The sequence below is a fragment of the Bos taurus genome, chromosome 28 (genome assembly GCF_002263795.3).
Source record: "Bos taurus isolate L1 Dominette 01449 registration number 42190680 breed Hereford chromosome 28, ARS-UCD2.0, whole genome shotgun sequence".
Taxonomy (NCBI): domain Eukaryota; kingdom Metazoa; phylum Chordata; class Mammalia; order Artiodactyla; family Bovidae; genus Bos; species Bos taurus.
This window is the reverse complement of record NC_037355.1, coordinates 2,863,688-2,886,123: the sequence shown is the minus strand read 5'-3', so window position 1 is coordinate 2,886,123 and position 22,436 is coordinate 2,863,688. Positions and strand designations below refer to the sequence as shown.

General features: G+C 43.7%; 1 protein-coding gene across 6 annotated transcripts in view; it reads left to right on the top strand.

The window, feature by feature from the left end:
• LOC100337323 (uncharacterized) overlaps positions 1-22,436 on the top strand; it is a 47,710-nt gene that overhangs the window by 5,075 nt on the left and 20,199 nt on the right. For 2 of the 6 annotated variants that reach the window (XR_009493224.1, XR_009493223.1), the window contains 2 exons: positions 2,673-2,723; positions 3,002-3,149. The exons of 1 other annotated variant lie outside the window; for it this stretch is intronic. The gene's annotated coding sequence lies outside the window, so the exon portion shown is untranslated. 3 more of the 6 variants (XR_003033071.2, XR_009493225.1, XR_009493226.1) reach the window with 2 other exon arrangements.

The window sequence follows — 22,436 nt, the reverse complement described above, 5'->3', positions numbered from 1 at the left end:
TCGCCCTTTGGGAAGACTGACTGTCCATTTACAGAAAGCCTATGTCTATAATATGAAAAAGCTGCTCTCAACTTTTCACTCAACCTTGCAAAAGGAAACTCGCGCTATATCTAGGCCTTCTAGATAGGAAGAGGTTGCTGAAGTATGATAAAGTCAAGTTAGAAAATCATATATCTTGTAAATGCCCATTTGTTTTTTTTTTTTAAACCATAGAAAAGACATATCTTCTGGAAATAATTTTTTCTAAATGGAGTTGTTTGACCACTGTAAAATAGTAAAAAAGTTATAGATTAAAAGTCACACAGACTTGATGCAACAAAGATTGTCCTAGATACATCAACCAAGGTAGAAATCCCAAAGGAAAAGACTGACAGATTTAATTACATTAAAATAGAAACACACATAGAATTTTCTATCTCACCTATAGATAAAGGGATGGTAAAGAATCTGCCTGCCAATGCAGGAGACATAAGAGAGGCAGGTTCTATCCCTGGCTCAGGAACATCCCCTAGAGAAGGAAATGGCTACTCACTCCAATAGTCTTGCCTGGGAAATCCCATGGACAGAGCCTGGAAGGCTACAGTCCATGCGGTTGCAAAGAGTCAGACACAACTTAGTGACTAAACAATACCACCCAATGTTAATATCCACATGAAAATGCAGTAGTAAAAGCACAAACATATGGGCTGGAAGAAAACCCACCAAAGTGCCTCTAAGGATGGAGGGAACAGGACAAGGAGTGAAGGATGGATTTTAGTTTTTTCTGAATTTATATGGATTTAGAAATGTCTTTTTAAACATTTGGGGATAAGAGGCAATAGTTAGAGAAGAATGTAAGCCTTACCACATTTAATACAGGTAAGTGTGTCCATGCCTAGGAAGGGAATTAGAGGTTGATTAAAATGTTATTAAATATATTAAAATGTTAGCAGCCGCTACCTCTAGGTGGAAGGATACTGAGCTATTTTACTTCTTTTGTATTTGTGTCTCTGCATTTTGTAAAGTTCTTTTGTAAAGCCAACATTTTAATATTTTAATCAAAAACAAGCAAGCAAACAAACAATACCACATCCAGTTGGCATACAGAAAAGCTCGAGTCAGACAGGACTTCATAGGTGAGTTCTACCTTAGAGGCCGGGAGAGTTTATGCAGGAAACCCTGACATCTAATAAACTGAAGCAAGGGACTCCACTAGATATTACACAGATTTCCTTAAGCCTTTAGGCCAAGTTACCTCATCCAACCAAAAAAAAAAAAAACACCCGAAAAACAAATAACAAATTAAATTAAGAGTGGGATCTGTAGAAAGGACCTTCACATGTGAAATGAAGAAATAATGACTCCTAGCAAGGAGGAGGTTTTCCAATAATTTTTACCCACGTCTCACCCATCAGTGGGTTTCTGGCTTCTTATCAAGTCATCTATTTATAGCACAATAAGCAGCTCTACTCTGAGAAGGCAATGGCACCCCACTCCAGTACTCTTGCCTGGAAAATCCCATGGATGGAGGAGCCTGGTAGGCTGCAGTCCATGGGGTGGCTAAGAGTCGGACACGACTGAGCGACTTCACTTTCACTTTTCACTTTCATGCATTGGAGAAGGAAATGGCAACCCACTCCAGTGTTCTTGCTTGGAGAATCCCAGGGACAGTGGAGCCTGGTGGACTGCCGTCTATGGAGTCGCACAGAGTCGGACACGACTGAAGCAACTTAGCAGCAGGAGCAGCAGCAGCAAGCAGCTCTACTAGAGGCAATATTTCAGCAAGAGTCAAGTGAAATGAAAATATAGATATCTGGCAACTGACCAAGTCTGTCATCGGGAATAAGGGCTAATTAAACCCATATTATTTACTGTTCTAATTAAACCACTGTTCAGTTCAATTTTCTATGCCAAATGTCACCAAACAGAACTGTGTCCTGTCTATAACATAATATAAAATAAAGTTTTAATTCATAAAAAATACAATAAGCAGTTTAATACATTCATCTGGGCTTTTAGGTTGGTGAGTTCAAATCATTTTAGGTAAATGTTTAAAATATACACAGCTGAAATTGATTTTTCATTTTGTCACAATATACTGATATGTTGAATGTGAAAAGTTGAAAAACATCATCATATATTTTTTTAAATGAAAGTTGAGAGTTCATTGCAATATTGTTTTAATTTGTTTTTATTCCCACTCTTCCATCTATTCAGTTTATAGTTAGAGTCAGGTTTCTTTCCATAACTTCTCCACCTTTACTTACCAAAGATAAGCATTTTGATTCTAAAATAACTGAAATAGGCAAGTTGTATAGGCAGGTCTTTGATTTCTCTGATTGAATCAGTAAGATTTTTTTTTCCCCATAAGAAAACAGAGAAAATGACATCTCAAGAGGGGTCCTCAAGTTTTCCTCCTCTCCCTGGCCATGAAGATGGTTAGATTTTGCTTTGAAATGGCACTGCTGTTTCCTACCAGCCAATCTTCCTGCCATCTCATCAATCTTCTTTTTCCAAAGAGTATTTGTAACGATATTCCCAATTTCCACCTGCTTTTCATCTCTTCCATGTGATGCCAACAGTATGATGATAATAACACAAACATTTAGAAAAACAGAACCTCTCTTGGACCTGAACAAACTGTCACAGAGTCTTTTCTGAACATTTATATTTGTGTGTTTTCTTCCTCATAGTGACAGAGAAGTGGCTTCCCTGAAACTTTTAGCCTTCTAGAGCAGTGGACGGTGAGTCTGCATCCTCTACTACAAAAGAACTCTTCTTGAGATTTCTCAAACTAGCTGGTACCTTCAAGAATGCAGACAAGGTCAAATGCTGAAAAGTGTTGAGAGGCAGTTATGCCCAGCACTGAGGAAGTCACTGGTATATTTGTGAACAGTTTCATCGTCATGATGAAACAAACAAAAATGAGAGCAGGCAGTCAGGGGGCCAGGAGGCAACTAAAGGAGAAGGGAGGGTAGTGCAGCCTTGACAGCTGGGTTTTCTTTTTGTTTTTGTAATCCAGGTGGCTGACTTCAGCTTTGCTTGCCAAGGCACGTACTTCGAAGATGGCTGTCTTCGATAAACACACTGCCAGCTACGCAACTAGATAAAAATGCGGGGCTCCACCTCCCCCTGCTCCATCCCGGAATGAGGCACCTTATTGCAAGCAAGTAATTTCTTGTGTTATTTTTTTTTTTTAATGGAGGTTTATGTGGTGAAACTGTTGAAAAGTCCTGGACTTGGGGATGAATTCAAAAGTCAAAGTGAAAGAAACAAATCTAATATGGAGTTATATTTTATTGTTGTACAATTGCTCAGTCCTGTCTGACTCTTTGCGACCCCATGGACTGCAGCATGCCAGCCTTCCCTGTCCATCACCAACTCCCAGAGCTTACTCAAACTCATGTCCATTGAGTCAGTGATGCCATCCAACCATCTCCTTCTCTGTCATCCCCTTCTCCTCCTGCCCTCAATCTTTCCCAGCATCAAGGTCTTTTCTAATGAGTCAGCTCTTCACATCAGGTGGCCATTATTGGTGCTTCAGCTTCAGCATCAGACCTTCCAGTGAACACTCAGGATTGATTTCTGTGACAGTTTCGCACTGAATAATTCTCACACACAGGATAATGGAGACAGTGCAGGGAGAGTTGCAGAAGAGCAACTCCCCTAGAAAACACTGTATGTATGTGTGTTACTCACTCAGTCGTGTTGGACTCTTTGTGACCCTATGGACTGTAGCCCATCAGGCTCCTCTGTCCATGGGATTCTCCAGGCAAGAATACTGGAGTGGGTTGCCATTCCCTTCTCCAGGGGATCTTCTTGACCCAGGGATCGAACCCAGGTCTCCTTCATTGCAGGCAGATTCTTTACCACCTGAGCCAGCAGGGAAACCCAAAATCCATTAAAGTGAAAGCCACTCAGTTGTTTCCTACTCTTTGCAACCCCATGGCTATACAGTCCATGGAATTCTCCAGGCCAGAAACCTGGAGTGGGTAGCTTTTCCCTTCTCCATGGGATCTTCCCAACCCAGGGATCAAACCTAGGTCTCCCGCATTGCGGGTGGATTCTTTACCCGCTGAACCACAAATGCTGAGTGCATATTTATTGGTAACTTACAATCTTTAACTAAGAGCAGTAAAGCAAGACAGAGATCAGAACTCTCGGATTAAGGATCCTCCTGGAAGTCTGGAGGTAATCACATGAGAGTTGTAAAGAAAGGTCTTTGAGGATAAGAGAGTTTGTTCTGCATGCAGAACAGTATCTAGCTAATACTGACATGTCAGCCAGAACCGCTAACTTAAGGGCAGGGGAAAGAGCAAGCAAGGAAGAGAGAATGAGTAAGATTAAATTCCAGGAGACATTCCTGAGAAAGCAGCAAAACATGGTTCCCCTAGATTTCCTTTAAGATTGACTGGTTTGATCTCCTTGCAGTCCAAGGGTCTCTGAAGAGTCTTCTCCAACACCACAGTTCAAAAGCATCAATTCTCTGGCACTCAGCCTTCTTTATGGTCCAATTCTCACATCCATACATGACTATGGGAAAAACCATAGCTTTGACTACACTGACCTTTGTTGGCAAAGCAATGTCTCTGCTTTTTAATATGCTGTCTAGGTTTGTCATAGCTTTTTTTGCAAGAAGTTAGATTTATTCTTCCCTATTACATGAATATGGACAAGTTTCTTACCCTCTCTAAGTTACTTTCTTGATGTGTGTGTGTGCTAAGTCACTTTAGTCGTGTCCAGCTCTGTGTGACTCTCTGGACTGCAGCCCACAAGGCCCCTCTGTCCATGAGATTTTTCAGGCAAGAAAACTGGAGTGGGTTGCTATTTCCTTCTCCAGGTGATCTTCCTGACCCGGATCAAACCTGGATCTCTTAGGTCTCCTGCATTGGCAGGCAGGTTCTCTACCACTAGCACCACCTGGGAAGCCCATTTTCCTGATAGTTACTTTTTTCTTTTTTTGGCTGCATCTCATGGCTTGTGGGATCTAGTTCCCTGACCAGGGATCACACCTGCACCCCTTACACTGAAAGCGTAGAGTCTTAACCACTGGGTCACTAGGCAAGTTCCCTCTAGATAGTTACTTTAAAATGGTTGGGGCGGGTGGGGAGAATGTATAGATAAAAATCAAGCAAATGTGACAAAATGTTAGCAATTGGTGGAGATCTAGGTTATAAGCGTACAGTACTTACATGCTTTGTATTGTTCTATCAATATTTCTGTAGGTTTGACTTTTTTCAAAAGAGAAAAATAACACTGGGAATAGTGGTAGTGGTAAAGAATGGTAAACAGTGGTAAAATAAAGCTAGTGGTAAAGGACCCGCCTGCCAATGCAGGAGACTTAAAGAGACACAGGTTCAGTCCCTGAGTTGGGAAGATCCCCTGGAGGTGGGCATGGCAACCCACTGCAGTATTTTATGCCCTGAGAATCCCATGGACAGAGCGGCCTTGTGGGCTATAGTCCATAGGGTCGCAAAGAGTCGCAGGCAACTGAAGTGACTTAGCACACACACAAGGGAGGGGCATGGTTGATTCTTGCAAACGTCTTGGTGTAGGAGTTCTTTGTTCCCACAGCTGTCCAGGTAGATCAGGTCAGAGTATTCCTATAGATCTCCAACAGGACAAATGTTATTCTCTGCTCTGCAACTTTTTATGTCTATACAAAAGGAAAAGTGTTATACCCTTAAAGGTCAGAGCCTTTGGGCTCTGAGAATGGACTATCCTGTGTATTTCAGGTTATGGCAACATTCTTAATGCATGCAATGGAACACAAAGGCTAAACTAAAAGAAACAGACTTAATATGGAGTGAGATTTATTCTTCCCTATTACATGGACACGGACAAGATTCTTACTGTCTCTAAGTTTCTTTCTTGATAGTTAAAAGTAAAAAAGAAGAAGAAGCTATGCCTTGCACCTTCCCTAATTATTTCGTGAACACTAGTCATGGTAACAGATATAAAGTGCTTTGCAAACAGCAGGCACAAACCCTGGGCACAAAGGGTCACCCGTGTGATTATTTCGGCATTGCCAAGTGGCCCTAGATCACCTAGCCAAGCCTCTTGCCTTTGGCTGCCTCAACTCCAGCCAATCTCTGCTGCCACAGCCACCTTAACATGCATATGCGTGAGTGGCTTCCTGGCTTCTCCTCTGCTCAGAGCATCACTGCAGACACACAGACCTGCTCCTGAGAACTGGAGGGTGGAGCAACTTGCACAGCAGACTCCTCCCTGCCTGCTTCTCAGCACCCTGTCTACCCATCCTGATCCCTGGCAGCCAGCCAGCTCCCATGAAACCACCAAAGGCATCCCAGCATTCTAGAAGCATCTGGAGAAACACCAACCAGCACAACTTCTTTCAGGAGTTCCTGATGCTCAGGTGAGCCATCCTGCCCATCCACCGAGCAGTGAAGGCAGATGTGTGAGGAGGGAAAGCCTGGGTCCCCCTTGCTTGCATCTCACCAGAGGACCAAATCCCCATCGTGCTGGGTTCTCCTTCAGAATAAGCTCAGAAACTCCTTTTTCCAGGTCTTTATGCATCAAGAGAGGCAACCTCAGCCATGTGCAAAGAGGGTGGTATCTCTATCTGCTTCTGATTGGCATCCAAAATCTTACACCCCAACCTGCCTTTATTGCTGGCCAAACCCACAGACGTCCTTTATCTGTTTTTTTTTTTTTCTCTTTACTCCATCAGCAATATCAAGAGAGAGCAGATGATACATCTGTCGTAAATATGAGGTTTCTGTTGGAATATAGACTGGTTAGAAGTGGGGGAGTGTTACTTAAATTTGTTAAACATTTACAAAGGTATATTAAAACCTCCATAAATTTAGAGAAAACGGAGAAAATTCTCCTTGGAGTAAGTAAAACAATCTAAATTAGAAAAAAACAAAGGAATTATTTCCCCTTATCTTTAAGTGCTTCCTTGAACAAAATAGCCATGGCACAATACTCTTGAAAAGTTGTATTAGGGTGCGTGTGTCCTTTTGAATTAAGTAAGTAAAACAATCTAAATTAGAAAAAACAAAGGAATTATTTCCCCTTACCTATAAGTGCTTCCTTGAACAAAATAGCCATAGCACAATACTCCTGATAAGTTGTATTAGGGTGCATGCGTCCTTTTGAATTAAGCACGGGAAGCTCAGCTCAGGTGCTCTGTGTTGACCTAGATGGGTGGATGGGAGGTGGGAGGGAGGAAGGTCCAAGGGGGAGGGGATATATGTATACTTGGAACTATTTCACTTCATTGTACAGCAGAAACTGTTACTGAGTCTGGGCTGACTCAGTTCACCACAGGACAGGCCAATGAATCTGAGAGAGGAAGCACTGAGGCAAGGAACAGATTTTAGCTGGGGAGCCAGCTGACAGAGAAGACGCCAGGCTAGTGCCTCAAAATAACTTTCTTGTCAGGACCTGGTTGCAAGGTTCTTTCACACATCAGAGATGGGGGGTGGGGGGAGGTGAGGAAACCAAGTAAAAAGACTATTCAATCCTTGCAAATGTCCCCTGGAATGAGAAGCCTCAGGCAAGGGGATGTGTTTCACTTGCTTGCAGTCCTTCACAGGTGGGAGGGCAGCTCAGGTTATCTCCCTGACGCAGGCCATTATGTATGTTTAATAACAAAAAAGGGTTAAAGTCACAGAAACAGTTCCAACATAAATTCAAAATTAACCCTTCCTGGTTACAAAACTAACACAACATTGTAAAGCAATTATATATAATATGTAACATTACAGAAAAAAATTTTTCATTAGAATTAGTGTATTCATTTTCACTGGGAATAAATATTGCTACATGTTGGAAAGTTGTTCTCCTTAGTGGTAGTTCAGTCACTCAGTCGTGTCCGACTCTGCGACCCCATGAATCGCAGCACGCCAGGCCTCCCTGTCCATCACCAACTCCTGAAGTTCACTCAAACTCATGTCCATCAAGTGGGTGATGCCATCCAGCCATCTCATCCTCTGTCGTCCCCTTCTCCTCCTGCCCCCAATCCCTCCCAGCATCAGAGTCTTTTCCAATGAGTCAACTCTTCGCATGAAGTGGCCAAAGTACTGGAGTTTCAGCTTTAGCATCATTCCCTCCAAAGAAATCCCAGGGCTGATCTCCTTCAGAATGGACTGGTTGGATCTCCTTGCAGTCCAAGGGACTCTCAAGAGTCTTCTCCAACACCACAGTTCAAAAGCATCAATTTTTTGGCACTCAGCCTTCTTCACAGTCCAACTCTCACATCCATACGTGACCACAGGAAAAACCATAGCCTTCACTAGACGAACCTTTGTTGGCAAAGTAATGTCTCTGCTTTTGAATATGCTATCTAGGTTGGTCATAACTTTCTTTCCAAGGAGTAAGCGTATTTTAATTTCATGGCTGCAGTCACCATCTGCAGTGATTTTGGAGCCCCTCAAAATAAAGTCTGACACCGTTTCCACTGTTTCCGCATCTATTTCCCATGAAGTGATGGGACCGGATGCCATGATCTTTGTTTTCTGAATGTTGAACTTTAAGCCAACTTTTTCACTCTCCACTTTCACTTTCATCAAGAGGCTTTTGAGTTCCTCTTCACTTTCTGCCATAAGGGTGGTGTCATCTGCATATCTGAGGTTATTGATATTTCTCCTGGCAATCTTGATTCCAGTTTGTGTTTCTTCCAGTCCAGCATTTCTCATGATGTACTCTGCATATAAGTTAAATAAGCAGGGTGATAATATACAGCCTTGACATACTCCTTTTCCTATTTGGAACCAGTCTGTTGTTCCATGTCCAGTTCTAACTCTTGCTTCCTGACCTACATACAGGTTTCTCAAGAGGCAGGTCAGGTGGTCTGGTGTTCCCATCTCTTTCAGAATTTTCCACAGTTTATTGTGATCCACACAGTCAAAGGCTTTGGCATAGTCAATAAAGCAGAAATAGATGTTTTTCTGGAACTCTCTTGCTTTTTCGATGATCCAGCGGATGTTGGCAATTTGATCTCTGGTTCCTCTGCCTTTTCTAAAAGCAGCTTGAACATCTGGAAGTTCACAGTTCACATATTGCTGAAGCCTGGCTTGAAGAATTTTGAGCATTACTTTTCTAGCATGTGAGATGAGTGCAATTGTGTGGTAGTTTGAGCATTCTTTGGCATTGCCTTTCTTTGGGATTGGGATGAAAACTGACCTTTTCCAGTCCTGTGGCCACTGCTGAGTTTTCCAAATTTGCTGGCATAGTGAGTGCAGCACTTTCACAGCATCATCTTTCAGGATTTGGAATAGCTCAACTGGATTCCATCACCTCCTCTAGCTTTCTAAGGCCCACTTGACTTCACATTCCAGGATGTCTGGCTCTAGGTGAGTGATCACACCATCGTGATTATCTGGGTCGTGAAGATCTTTTTTGTACAGTTCTGTGTATTCTTGCCACCTCTTCTTAATATCTTCTGCTTCTGTTAGGTCCATACGATTTCTGTCCTTTATCAAGCCCATCTTTGCATGAAATGTCCCCTTGGTATCTCTAATTTTCTTGAAGAGATCCCTAGTCCTTCCCATTCTGTTGTTTTCCTCTATTTCTTTGCATTGATCGCTGAGGAAGGCTTTCTTATGTCTTCTTGCTATTCTTTGGAACTCTGCATTCAGATGCTTATATCTTTCCTTTTCTCCTTTGCTTTTCGCTTCTCTTCTTTTCACAGCTATTTGTAAGGCCTCCCCAGACAGCCATTTTGCGTTTTTGCATTTCTTTGCCATGGGGATGGTCTTGATCCCTGTCTCCTGACAATGTCATGAACCTCATTCCATAGTTCATCAGGCACTCTATCTATCAGATCTAGTCCCTTAAATCTATTTCTCGCTTCCACTGTATAATCATAAGGGATTTGATTTAGGTCATACCTGAATGATCTAGTGGTTTTCCCTACTTTCTTCAATTTAAGTCTTAATTTGGCAATAAGGAGTTCATGATCTGAGCCACACACAGTCAGCTCCTGGTCTTGTTTTTGCTGACTGTATAGAGCTTCTCCATCTTTGGCTGCAAAGAATATAATCAATCTGATTTCGGTGTTGACCATCTGGTGATGTCCATGTGTAGAGTCTTCTCTTGTGTTGTTGGAAGAGGGTGTTTGCTATGACCAGTGCATTTTCTTGGCAAAACTCTATTAGTCTTTGCCCTGCTTCATTCCATATTCCAAGGCCAAATTTGCCTGTTACTCCAGGTGTTTCCTGACTTCCTACTTTTGCATTCCAGTTCCCTATAATGAAAAGGACATCTTTTTTGGGTGTTAGTTCTAAAAGGTCTTGTAGGTCTTCATAGAACCTAGAACAAATCTTCCAGAAGATTGGCAAGCACAGATAAAAAGAGAGATCCAGGCATTCAGGGAGAGAAAGATTTACTATGGGAAGAAAGACAGTGACTGGCTTTAGAGAGAAACCAGTGCTCTCCCTTTACAGCCAAACCTTCTTATACCCTATCAATGGGCTATTGTGCCCCGAAGGGAGGGGGTCTTAGTTTATCTTTAGTCCGAAGCTGGGGTCTTGTGTCACATAGTCGGAGGGAGTTTCACAGTTGGGTGGTCACATAGTCTTGAGAAACTGGCACCAACAGGGAAAAACGGGACCTTGCCTTCAGGAAAAACGGGATACCACCAGAGCAGTGTGGCCACTGGGAGTTCATCTCTTGTTTGTCAGGTCACCACGATGGGCCATTTTTAAATAATACACTATGAGCCCCTTGTGGACCCTAACACAGAACATACATGTTCCAGAAAGTTCTCATGGCAAATATTCGCTGCCGACCCCGGACCATAGGGCAGAAATTGAGGGCACTGAGGTAATGGCCTCGACAGAGCCAGTTGGTTATTGCAAGGGCATATGTGAGTGCTAAGTGCTCAGTCCTGTCAGACTCTTGGACCCCATGTACTATAAGCCACCAGGCTCCTCTGTCCGTGGAATTCTCCAGGCAAGACTACTGGAGCGGGTTGCCATGCTCTCCTCCAGGGAATCTTCCCAACCCCGGGATCGAACCCACATCGCTCATGTTTCCTGCACTGGCCACCCGGGAAGCCCCGTGTAGGTGGTGTCACACGGTGTTTGCCTTTCTCTGCCTCGCTGACTTCGCTTAGTGTGACCATCTCTAGGTCCATCCACGTTGCTGCAAGTGGCACTAAGTAAAGTAAAAAAGTCACTCAGTCGTGTCCGACTCTTTGCAACCCCGAGAACTATACAGTCCGTGGAATTCTCCAGGCCAGAATACTGGAGTGGGTAGCCCTGCCCCTCGCCAAGGGATCTTCCCGACCCAGGGATCGAACCCAGATCTCCCGCATTGCAGGCGGATTCTCTTCTGAGCCACCAGAGAAGCACATGGCATTGGTTCATTCCTTCTATGGCAGAGAAGTATTCTGTTGTATGTATGTACCACAGCTTCACCCATTCCTCTGTCCATGGACATTAGGTTGCATCCATGTTCTGGCTATTGGAACTAGTGCTGCATGGAACACTGGGGTGCGTGTATCTTTTCGAAATAGAGTTTTCTGCGACTTCTGAGTGACACTAAGGGAAACAAAACAACCTAGTTGGTCACCTTTGGAGAATGATTATTTTGAACTTTGGTAAATAACAGAAAAGACTGAACCAATTCAGCCTCCATTTCCCACCACCAGTCTGCTGAAGCATGGAGGACAGGGGACAATGTTCTCCTCCGCTGTAGGGACAGTCCTCAAAATCTCAGTCAAGGGAAATTCTCTCCAACAAATAATCGATTCAGTGTCTTCAGTGTGTAAATTGCAAGGGTAAGAGAAGTAAGCCGATTAATTGAATGTGATGTACTCAATGTTGACGGCTGGGTGCTCAGTGGAAAACAGTTAAGGAGAGGTGAGGCTGTGATGACCACACAATCCACATGGTCAGGGCACATATGGTGGGGTCATGGTCTCTGAAAAGCATTGAAGAGGCCTCAGGGGAGGTTGGCTCAGTCTATCTTCTTACCTGACTGGGATTGCCAGGGTGTTTAATATTCGTGTATCAGGGCTTCCCAGGTGGTGCTAATGTAAAGAACCTGCCTGCCAGTGCAGGAGACATGAGACATGAGTTCAGTCGCTGGGTTGGGAAGATCCTCTGGAGAAGGGAATGGCAACCCACTCCATTCCCTGAACAGAGGAGCCTGGTGGTCTATGGTTCTTGCGGTCGCAAAAGAGTCAGACATGACTGAAGTGACACGGCATATTTGGCTGAATTATTTGCTTTATGCTGTTATTATTTTGCTTGATGGTTATTTTGACAATTAAAAAAAAATTAAAAGAAGTTCAGGAAGTCTTGAGGGTGAGCAGCCAGCCTGGTCCTAGGGGTGTAAACTTCTCCCCTTCCTGCGACAGTAGTCACTGTCTCTCATATTTTCTTAGAACTTTTATTGTAAATTTACCCATAAATATACTTGTATATTTGGTTCTGTGCTTTGTAAAGGGTATATTGGAGGTTTTATTGGGTGTGTGTGGTTTTTATTCTGTTTCCTTTCATGTAAGGAACTGTGTTAGGTCAAGTCCTCAGAGAAGCAGACCTAAGGCAGGATTAAATATGTGTGGACCTTGTTGAGGGAGCAGCCTGCAAGGGAACTGGGGAGGGAGAGGGTCAGATGGGAGGGAGGGGGTGGGAGGAGGCGTCAGGTGCAGCCCAAGGAAGGCAGAGGCTGAGATGGTTGGTTGGCATCACCGACTCAATGGACATGAGTCTGAGCAAACTCTGGGAGATAGAGAAGGACAGGGAAGCCTGGCATGCTGTAGTCCATAGGGTTGCAAAGAGTTGGACATGACAGAGCGGCTGAACAATAATAATAAGGAAGGCAGAGCTGCCTGGAGGTGCCCACGCAGGGCCTGTGGTCATATAGCAATATGGATGGACCTAGAGATTATCATACTAAGTGAAGTAAGTCAGACAGAATTCGACAAATACCATATGATATCATGTATATGTGAAATCTTTAATGTGATATAAATGAACCTACCTACCATACAGAAATGGACTCAACAGACACAGAGAACACAGTTGTGGTTGCCGAGGAGGGTGGGGGGGGAGGATTGCGAGTTTGGGGTTAGCAGATGTAAACTACGATATCTAGGATGGATAAACAACAAGGTCCTTCAGAATAGCCCTGGGAACTATATTCAATATCCTGTGATAAACTGTAATGGAAAAGAACATGAAAAAATATACGTAGACCTTAAATCACTTTACTGTGCAGCAAAAGGTAATACAATATTGTAAATCAAGTATATTACAATTATATATATAAGCAGAGACCTTCAACATGTTTGCCTACAGCTCCCACCATAAGGGGCGGTGAACACGCTCCTGGCCCCACACCTCCTGGCCTTTTCTGAAGACCTGGACATTGGATTGAAAAAAAAAGTTTTAAAGTGTCCTGGGTAAAGCCCTAGAGGGTGAAGAAAGGCCCAGAGCATATCCTTATGGAAATACCAAGACACTATTTATTACACAAAAATAAGACACAGTTCATGTATTTAATAGGGGAAGAGTCAGATAATGTTTATTGGGATAGGAAACATTATGTAGCCATTAAATAATACTTAATAGTGGGTTTCTACTGCATTCTCTTTCTTCATGTTTCACTTAAAATGCTTCCCAGGACTTCGCTGGCAGCCCAGTGGTTAAGACTCTGTGCTGTCAATGCAGGGGGCACGAGTTCAATCCCTGGTCAGGGAAATAAGATCCCATATGCCATGTGGTGTGGCCAAAAGATTTTTAAAAAGTTTCTCCACTCCTTGTATATAGTAGAGGAAAAAAGCACTCATGGGAGTGAGGCCAGCATGGGTTGCTCTCCTGTTCAACCCACTTCAAGCCCAGCAGTCAGGACCATCATTTCCAATTTCCCAGGATGGGAAGGCCATCCATTCATTAAATCTCGTGCTCAGGGCCTGACAGTGAATGGAAGACTGAATTGAAACAAGGACCTCCTGTTTTCATCTTTAATAGGAGACTCTATCTCTTACACCACAAGTGTGCCATAGGTTAATTCTGCAGACCAACAATGTGACTTCTGTCCTGGGTGACCAACCTGGGTCCTTCCATTTGCATCCACAGACAAAAGAATGGTTTGCACCACCAAGTGCTGGGAAAGCCAACACAGTACTCTATTTAATGGGGAAAACTTTTCTTTTAATTTTGGCTGCACGAGGTCTTTGTTGCCGCACGTGGGCTTTCTCTAGATGTAGGGCACGGGCTTAGTTACCCCTCAGCATGTGAGAGCTTATTAATAGTTCCCTGGCCAGGAATCAAACCCGAGTCTCCTGCATTGGAAGAGTGGTTCTTTTTTTATATATAATTTCATTTAGTTAGTTATTTATAGCTGTCTTCAGTGATGCTCGGACTTTTCTCTAGTTGTAGGGAGCAGGGGCTGCTCTCTAGTACAGTGTGCGGGCTTCTTATTGCAAGTGCTTCTCTTGTTTCGGAGCACAGGCTCTAGGACACGCGAGCTTCAGTGGTTGCAGTTCCCGGGCTTAGTTGTGCCACAGCATGTGAGATCTTCCCAGATCAGGGATCGAACCTGCGTCTCCTGCATTGTGCAGGTGGATTCTTTACCACTGAGCCACCAGGGAAGTCCGTAATGGGGAAAACTTGAAAAAAAAAAAAAAAAAAGGATCGTTCACAAAGGCCAGCCAAGCCCTATTGGAGCCTGCTGCTAAGTCACTTCAGTCGTGTCCGACTCTGTGCGACCCCATGGACTGCAGCCTACCAGGCTTCTCCATCCGTGGGATTTTCCAGGCAAGAGTACTGGAGTGGAGTGCCATTGCCTTCTCCGTATTGGAGCCTGAGCCCCCCCAAAACAAATCAGTAATAATCAATCTTGTCTTTAACATTTTACTATCTTGTTCATCGTGGATTTTTTTTTTGCATTAATTTTTATTTTTTTAAGTCTTGAATTAAAATTGTATCTATTTTGATTCCTGAGTTTTTTGGCACCCTGTTCAATCTTGCACCTGAGGCAAGGGCCATGCCTACCTCACCCTGGGCCAGCCCTGTCTTTAAAAAGGACATTTTCCTTAATATATGATATTTGTTTTTTCTTTCTGACTTACTTCACTCTGTGTGTGTGTGCTCAGTTGGCTCAGTTGTGTCCGATTCTGTGACCCTGTGGACTGCAGCATGCCAGACTCCTCTGTCCATGGGATTTTGCAGGCAAGAATACTGGAGTAGGTTGTTATGCCTTCCTCCAGGGATCTTCCTGACCCAGGGATTGAACCCACATCTTTTATGTCTCCTGCATTGAGAGGTGGGTTCTTTACCACTAGCACCACCTGGGAAGCCTGTATGACATGCTCTGTGGTGACCTAAATGGGAAGGAAATCCGAAAAAGAGGGATATATGTATACGTGTAGCTGATTCACTTTGCTGTACAGCAGATAGTAACAATATTGTAAAGCAACTAGACTGCAATAAAAAAAAATTTAAAAACTAAAGGCATTTTCATTACAATTGGGAATAGGTCAGGGATGCCCCAGTACCTCCATCATGTAAAAGGAAGGGCAGTGCAGCCAGAGTGCTGGAAAAAAGAATCAAATGATCAACTAAAAGTATTGAAATTTTAAAATGGGCTTTTCGGGCTTCCCTGGTGGCCCTGCAGTAAAGAATCATGCCTGCTAATGCAGGAGACATGTGTTCAATCCCTGATCCAGAAAGATCCCACATGCCGTGGGGCAACTAAGCCTTTGTTCTTCAGCTATTGAGCCTGTGCTCTAGAGCCCAGAAGCCAAAACTAATGAGCCCACGTGCCTCAATTACTAAAGCCCATGCTCCCCACCAAGGGAAGCCACTGCAGTGAGAAGCCCGTGCACCACGACTGCAGAGCAGCCCCTACGCATCCTGATTAGAGAAGAGCTCGAGCAGTAAGACGCCGCACAGCCAAAAATAAACAAAAAGGCTTTTACAAGATCAGTAGAGATTTTTTTTTTGTACCAACGACAGGTATATAAGATAGAGAAAATCTATTCCCCGTGGCTACAAAAACTAAACGTCTTAGAATGGGCTTCCTGTGTCTACAGCTATGAAGAAACCCACAGTGCTGTTGACACTCAAGGCTCAAATAAACAGGGAGACATATCTTGAGTGAAAAGACCTGATGTCGTGTGTATAAAATTTCATCACTGTTGGACAGCAGGATACAAGATGATTTCTCAGCCCACTTGCTGCAGTGGCTTGGCTACCTGAATTTCTTTGTTGAGGCAAGAGAAGGAAGGAGCCTCCATTTTTTTAACTGTGGATAGAAGTGGGCTGTCCTTGGCCACATCTGTTTGTTCCAGGGGACAATGTGCATGCCACCTGGGGGGCAGGAAATGTGTTCACTTCCCCAGCCTGTGAGCGGCGCCCCCACCCCAGCTGCCAGGAATGCAAACTCCCCATGAGAGGGACTGGACATCTCCCCTTGAAGCGGGCATGTCTGGCCACCATCTGTAACCTTGATTTGTTGTTTTTTTACACAAATGCAATTATTTAATATAAATATATATTTTCATAAATGAGTATAATATTTTATAACATGTGCATTTTACTTAACATATTGTATCTTCCATGAAATGGTTGTAATAATATCATTTTTAATGACTGCAATACTCATCACTATTTTATCATAATGTACAAATTGCATATTATTGGACATTTCAGTAATATGTAATTTGTACATTAACAAATAAATTTTCTTTATTTCAAACAATGTAATGGTGAAATGGACATCCTTTTTAGGCTATACCTTTGTATACATAGGCTTTCCTGGTGGCTGAGCTGGTAAAGCATCTGCCTGTAATGTGGGAGACCTGGGTTTGATCCCTGGGTTAGGAAGATCCCTTGGAGAAGGGAACGGGTACCCACTGCAGTATTTTGGCCTGGAGAATTCCATGGACTGTATAGTCCATGGGGTCGCAGAGTCGGACACAACTGAGTGACTTTCACTTTCACTTTGTACATATACACCATTGTTTATCTAGTGTACATTCCTAGATTTGGAATTGCCAGGCCAGTCTTTTGAAAGGTTTTTGATTCCCAGTTGCAAATTAGTTTCCAGAAAGGTTATGCTCTTTAAAAATTAAGATTATTGCCACTTTTATTTTTCTCCTGTCATCTTTTTATTGGACTGTGATTGCTTTATGATGTAGTTTCTGCTGTACAGCAAAGTGAACATGGGGAGTCTGCTGTGAAATGATGCTTGGTGCTCTTGGTGCGTCCTCTGAGGTCACCCGTGTTCTAGGAAACACTGGACACCTTGCCTCTCCCTGGGAGCAGGTCTCTGAAATGGGCCCATCAGTTTCAGGTTTGGGGATGGGGTGACACAGAAGGATGCTCGGACCCTGCAGGGTACATCTCAGTGACAGTTTTCCTGCTGTGGGACCATATCTGGTGTGTGGGCTGCTCTGGGTAAGCACTGTGGATCTGCCAGAGTCTGGTGATACTACAGAGACAGGGCCACACGTGAGCTATTCAGGTTCCCTAGAGGACAGGAAGGAGATTTCCACTGACCTCCCTTCCCCCACTGTGTCCCCAAGGGGCTGAAAGAGAAATCCTGAGTCAACATGCCTGTTGAGAATTGCCCAGGAACTCTGTATGTTTTGTGAGATAAAATGTAGGGTTCTGGATGGTGGGGTTCAGGACCTCCCCGGTTTGGGCCTAAGCTCACTGTGCTGACCATGAGTTTCAACCATGAGCTAACTAGGTTTGGGGGTGGTTTATATGCAACAGTAGCCAATTAGCATGCACAACCAATTACAGCACACCCATTCCAAGCTGGATGCCAGGTCCAGTGGCTAAGATTCCTAGCTCCCAATGTTTGGGGGCCTGAGTTCAATCCCTGATCAGGAAACTAGACCCACATCCCCAACTAATAAATAAATTAAAAACCCTCCTCCATCTATGTGCGTCCATGTACTGACACAGCCCACAGAGGGGCACTTGTTAATGTGTTTGTGGATTTCCATACCAGCACAGGAAGAACGGTGGAGAAAAGGAGAGACAAAAGCAGTCTGGCCCAAACCGGGGAGGTCCTGAACCCACCATCCAGAACCCTACATTTTATCTCACAAAACATACAGAGTTCCTGGGCAATTCTCAACAGGCATGTTGACTCAGGATTTCTCTTTCAGCCCCTTGGGGACACAGTGGGGGAAGGGAGGTCAGTGGAAATCTCCTTCCTGTCCTCTAGGGAACCTGAATAGCTCACGTGTGGCCCTGTCTCTGTAGTATCACCAGATCTGGCAGATCCACAGTGCTTACCCAGAGCAGCCCACACACCAGATATGGTCCCACAGCAGGAAAACTGTCACTGAGATGTACCCTGCAGGGTCCGAGCATCCTTCTGTGTCACCCCATCCCCAAACCTGAAACTGATGGGCCCATTTCAGAGACCTGCTCCCAGGGAGAGGCAAGGTGTCCAGTGTTTCCTAGAACACGGGTGACCTCAGAGGACGCACCAAGAGCACCAAGCATCATTTCACAGCAGACTCCCCATGTTCACTTTGCTGTACAGCAGAAACTACATCATAAAGCAATCACAGTCCAATAAAAAGATGACAGGAGAAAAATAAAAGTGGCAATAATCTTAATTTTTAAAGAGCATAACCTTTCTGGAAACTAATTTGCAACTGGGAATCAAAAACCTTTCAAAAGACTGGCCTGGCAATTCCAAATCTAGGAATGTACACTAGATAAACAATGGTGTATATGTACAAAGTGAAAGTGAAAGTCACTCAGTTGTGTCCGACTCTGCGACCCCATGGACTATACAGTCCATGGAATTCTCCAGGCCAAAATACTGCAGTGGGTACCCGTTCCCTTCTCCAAGGGATCTTCCTAACCCAGGGATCAAACCCAGGTCTCCCACATTACAGGCAGATGCTTTACCAGCTCAGCCACCAGGAAAGCCTATGTATACAAAGGTATAGCCTAAAAAGGATGTCCATTTCACCATTACATTGTTTGAAATAAAGAAAATTTATTTGTTAATTTACAAATTACATATTACTGAAATGTCCAATAATATGCAATTTGTACATTATGATAAAATAGTGATGAGTATTGCAGTCATTAAAAATGATATTATTACAACCATTTCATGGAAGATACAATATGTTAAGTAAAATGCACATGTTATAAAATATTATACTCATTTATGAAAATATATATTTATATTAAATAATTGCATTTGTGTAAAAAACAACAAATCAAGGTTACAGATGGTGGCCAGACATGCCCGCTTCAAGGGGAGATGTCCAGTCCCTCTCATGGGGAGTTTGCATTCCTGGCAGCTGGGGTGGGGGCGCCGCTCACAGGCTGGGGAATGAACACATTTCCTGCCCCCAGGTGGCATGCACATTGTCCCCTGGAACAAACAGATGTGGCCAAGGACAGCCCACTTCTATCCACAGTTAAAAAAATGGAGGCTCCTTCCTTCTCTTGCCTCAACAAAGAAATTCAGGTAGCCAAGCCACTGCAGCAAGTGGGCTGAGAAATCATCTTGTATCCTGCTGTCCAACAGTGATGAAATTTTATACACACGACTCAGGTCTTTTCACTCAAGATATGTCTCCCTGTTTATTTGAGCCTTGAGTGTCAACAGCACTGTGGGTTTCTTCATAGCTGTAGACACAGGAACCCATTCTAAGACGTTTAGTTTTTGTAGCCACGGGGAATAGATTTTCTCTATCTTATATACCTGTCGTTGGTACAAAAAAAAATCTCTACTGATCTTGTAAAAGCCTTTTTGTATTTTTGGCTGTGCGCGTCTTACTGCTCGAGCTCTTCTCTAATCAGGATGCGTAGGGGCTGCTCTGCAGTCGTGGTGCACGGGCTTCTCACTGCAGTGGCTTCCCTTGGTGGGAGCATGGGCTTTAGTAATTGAGGCACGTGGGCTCATTAGTTTTGGCTTCTGGGCTCTAGAGCACAGGCTCAATAGCTGAAGAACAAAGGCTTAGTTGCCCCACGGCATGTGGGATCTTTCTGGATCAGGGATTGAACACATGTCTCCTGCATTAGCAGGCATGATTCTTTACTGCAGGGCCACCAGGGAAGCCCGAAAAGCCCATTTTAAAATTTCAATACTTTTAGTTGATCATTTGATTCTTTTTCCAGCACTCTGGCTGCACTGCCCTTCCTTTTACATGATGGAGGTACTGGGGCATCCCTGACCTATTCCCAATTGTAATGAAAATGCCTTTAGTTTTTAAATTTTTTTTTTATTGCAGTCTAGTTGCTTTACAATATTGTTACTATCTGCTGTACAGCAAAGTGAATCAGCTACACGTATACATATATCCCTCTTTTTCGGATTTCCTTCCCATTTAGGTCACCACAGAGCATGTCATACAGGCTTCCCAGGTGGTGCTAGTGGTAAAGAACCCACCTCTCAATGCAGGAGACATAAAAGATGTGGGTTCAATCCCTGGTCAGGAAGATCCCTGGAGGAAGGCATAACAACCTACTCCAGTATTCTTGCCTGCAAAATCCCATGGACAGAGGAGTCTGGCATGCTGCAGTCCACAGGGTCACAGAATCGGACACAACTGAGCCAACTGAGCACACACACACAGAGTGAAGTAAGTCAGAAGAAAAAAACAAATATCATATATTAAGGAAATGTCCTTTTTAAAGACAGGGCTGGCCCAGGGTGAGGTAGGCATGGCCCTTGCCTGAGGTGCAAGATTGAACAGGGTGCCAAAAAACTCAGGAATCAAAATAGATACAATTTTAATTCAAGACTTAAAAAAATAAAAATTAATGCAAAAAAAAAATCCACGATGAACAAGATAGTAAAATGTTAAAGACAAGATTGATTATTACTGATTTGTTTTGGGGGGCTCAGGCTCCAATACGGGGAAGCAATGGCACTCCACCAGTACTCTTGCCTGGAAAATCCCACGGATGGAGAAGCCTGGTAGGCTGCAGTCCATGGGGTCGCACAGAGTCGGACACGACTGAAGTGACTTAGCAGCAGGCTCCAATAGGGCTTGGCTGGCCTTTGTGAACATCCTTTTTTTTTTTTTTTTTTTCAAGTTTTCCCCATTACGGACTTCCCTGGTGGCTCAGTGGTAAAGAATCCACCTGCACAATGCAGGAGACGCAGGTTCGATCCCTGATCTGGGAAGATCTCACATGCTGTGGCACAACTAAGCCCGGGAACTGCAACCACTGAAGCTCGCGTGTCCTAGAGCCTGTGCTCCGAAACAAGAGAAGCACTTGCAATAAGAAGCCCGCACACTGTACTAGAGAGCAGCCCCTGCTCCCTACAACTAGAGAAAAGTCCGACATCACTGAAGACAGCTATAAATAACTAACTAAATGAAATTATATATAAAAAAAGAACCACTCTTCCAATGCAGGAGACTCGGGTTTGATTCCTGGCCAGGGAACTATTAATAAGCTCTCACATGCTGAGGGGTAACTAAGCCCGTGCCCTACATCTAGAAGAAGCCCACGTGCGGCAACAAAGACCTCGTGCAGCCAAAATTAAAAGAAAAGTTTTCCCCATTAAATAGAGTACTGTGTTGGCTTTCCAGCACTTGGTGGTGCAAACCATTCTTTTGTCTGTGGATGCAAATGGAAGGACCCAGGTTGGTCACCCAGGACAGAAGTCACATTGTTGGTCTGCAGAATTAACCTATGGCACACTTGTGGTGTAAGAGATAGAGCTCCTATTAAAGATGAAAACAGAGGTCCTGTTTCAATTCAGTCTTCCATTCACTGTCAGGCCCTGAGCACGAGATTTAATGAATGGATGGCCTTCCCATCCTGGGAAATTGGAAATGATGGTCCTGACTGCTGGGCTTGAAGTGGGTTGAACAGGAGAGCAACCCATGCTGGCCTCACTCCCATGAGTGCTTTTTTCCTCTACTATATACAAGAGTGGAAAACTTTTTAAAAATCTTTTGGCCACACCACATGGCATATGGGATCTTATTTCCCTGACCAGGGATTGAACTCGTGCCCCCTGCATTGACAGCACAGAGTCTTAACCACTGGGCTGCCAGCGAAGTCCTGGGAAGCATTTTAAGTGAAACATGAAGAAAGAGAATGCAGTAGAAACCCACTATTAAGTATTATTTAATGGCTACATAATGTTTCCTATCCCAATAAACATTATCTGACTCTTCCCCTATTAAATACATGAACTGTGTCTTATTTTTGTGTAATAATAGTGTCTTGGTATTTCCATAAGGATATGCTCTGGCTTTCTTCACCCTCTAGGGCTTTACCCAGGACACTTTAAAACTTTTTTTTTCAATCCAATGTCCAGGTCTTCAGAAAAGGCCAGGAGGTGTGGGGCCAGGAGCGTGTTCACCGCCCCTTATGGTGGGAGCTGTAGGCAAACATGTTGAAGGTCTCTGCTTATATATATAATTGTAATATACTTGATTTACAATATTGTATTACCTTTTGCTGCACAGTAAAGTGATTTAAGGTCTACGTATATTTTTTCATGTTCTTTTCCATTACAGTTTATCACAG